Source organism: Notothenia coriiceps, unplaced genomic scaffold (assembly GCF_000735185.1).
Source record: "Notothenia coriiceps isolate Sejong01 unplaced genomic scaffold, NC01 NC01_scaffold00027996, whole genome shotgun sequence".
NCBI lineage: Eukaryota > Metazoa > Chordata > Actinopteri > Perciformes > Nototheniidae > Notothenia > Notothenia coriiceps.
The window spans coordinates 1-2,146 of record NW_011360697.1 but is presented as its reverse complement, the minus strand read 5'-3'; the positions used below and the strand labels follow the sequence as shown (position 1 = coordinate 2,146).

General features: G+C 41.9%; 1 long non-coding RNA gene across 1 annotated transcript; it reads left to right on the top strand.

Moving 5' to 3' along the window:
• Window positions 1-878: 878 nt before the first annotated feature.
• Window positions 879-2,146, top strand: LOC104957911 (uncharacterized). Its single transcript, XR_799709.1, has 4 exons — window positions 879-1,248; window positions 1,570-1,614; window positions 1,900-1,920; window positions 2,088-2,146. It is a non-coding gene; the product is annotated as an uncharacterized lncRNA (long non-coding RNA).

Below are 2,146 nucleotides of genomic sequence, written 5' to 3'. Positions count from 1 at the left end.
TGTGCGTCTGTTTGTGGATGAGAACCTGGACCGCATGGTGCCCATCCCCAAACAGCCCAAGGAGAAGATCCAGGCCATCCTGGAGTCGTGCGGCCGGCAGTTCCCCGAGTTCGAGGGGCGATCCCGCAAACGCATCCGCACCTACCTCAAGTCCTGCCGGCGCCCTGAAGAAGAGCGGCTTCGAGGTACAGAGGACCCCCAATAAAACTCTATTAACACCACAAACAGTCAGAGGGGGTAGTGGAGTACAAATACTTTGTTACTGTACTTAAGTAAATTTTTCTAGTATCAGTACTTTCCTCCACCACGACTTTCTACTTCTTACATGTTGAACTCTAATACCTGTACTTTCTACTTCTTACATGTTGAACCCAAATACCTGTACTTTCTACTTCTTACATGTTGAACTCAAATACCTGTACTTTCTACTTCTTACATGTTGAACCCAAATACCTGTACTTTCTACTTCTCTCATTTTCCAAACAGGCTGGTTCCTTTAGTCTGAATGTGTGTTTGGTGGCGTGATCATTATTATTTAGAGTCATTGCGTGCCTATTGATTTGAACACGATCCGTGTATCCATCATTTCCTGGTCTTCTCTAAAGAAGAGGGACCAATGAAAACGTTGTCATGTTGCTGTTGTTCAGCATGGAAACATTCATTAGCTAACAATGACATTATTGTTCTATTAATATAAAGGGAGGTCAGGTACTCTTTAAAACAGCTGCTAGTTATGGGTACTTTTTACTGAAGTACATTTCAAAGCTCACACTTCTTTACTTTGTACATTTCAAAGCCTCTTTACTTTGGTGAAAGTATAAGTTCTGACTAAACTTCTTTACTCAAGTCAGAGTATTTTTAAACACGAGTATCTGCACTTCTACTTGAGTAAAGGATGTGTACTTTGGCCCTCTCTGACTGTAGCCTTGCTGTCATAAAGGCATGCAGACTCACGTTAACCCCAGAGAAAAGTCTCAAAAGGCGTCTCTCTCTCCTCCTCAGATCGCCCGGTGCTCCTGAAATGTCCTGTCCTCCCGCTGTCAGAAGGATCCGATGCGACGCTGCACTGTCAGGCCGAGTCGGTTTCCTCCGCCCACACTTTCGACTTCCAGAGAGACGGCCTCTTCATCGCCAGTAGTCGCACGGGAGAGATGACCATCCGCAGGGTTTCCAAATCTGACGAAGGACTCTACAGCTGCAGCATCCCTGAGGTGGGAGAGTCTGTGGGCAGCTGGCTCACTGTGGAAGGTGAGAACTACCCAGGAGACGTATCATTTCAGTTATATTTTGTCTTTGCAAACTTGTTTTTGACCCAGAGGCTTCTTCACAACTTCACTACACACGTCTGGCTTCCTTCTGTTATGTAAACATAAGGATGTTAATGATCTAGTTGCCTTCATCCCCCCTTTCTGTCCTATCTCTCTGTATACATTTATTGGGTTTCTTGTTGGATTCCTTGTACTACATATTTATCTGTCCTTCCAGCTGGAATAGATTTTAAATGCTTTAACTCTTCATTAAATAACACAACATTGGTTTAAACTTGTATATCTGTTCGTTTCTTACCAGAAGGTGATTCATTGTGGAATTTCCCCCTACAAGAAGACTTTACAGGTGCTTTATAACTGATGAAAAGTTAAATATATAGGGGAGAGTTATATCCTACTTTTACATTTTGTTAGCTGTAATGTTGACCTTTCATAGTTTGACTGATAGTCTACAGATTTGTATCTTTCACTGTCAACATAAAAATATATATTCAACTTTTTATTTACTATTTTGAGATGTTTATATTTTATGTTTGTTTATTTTCTACTCTTTTTATTTTATCATTACATTATGTGTATGCCTTGTTCTAACATGCTGCTGTTATGAGTAAAGTACATCTTATCTTTTTAGGAAACGGTACAGACAGAAACGGTAAGAGTGATGATTGTTTGATTGATTGGTTGTTTGGTTGGTTGGTTGGTTGGTTGGTTGGTTGGTTGGTTGAATTGTTTGGTTGGTTGGTTGGTTGGTTGGTTGGTTGGTTGGTTGATTGGTAGACCAACCAACCCATTGGTAGATCGATTGATTTTTCTCCACAGGTTCCTCTTCAGCTACCGCCTGCAGCTTCCTGCCAGGTTTCGGTTCCCCGGCTGATGTG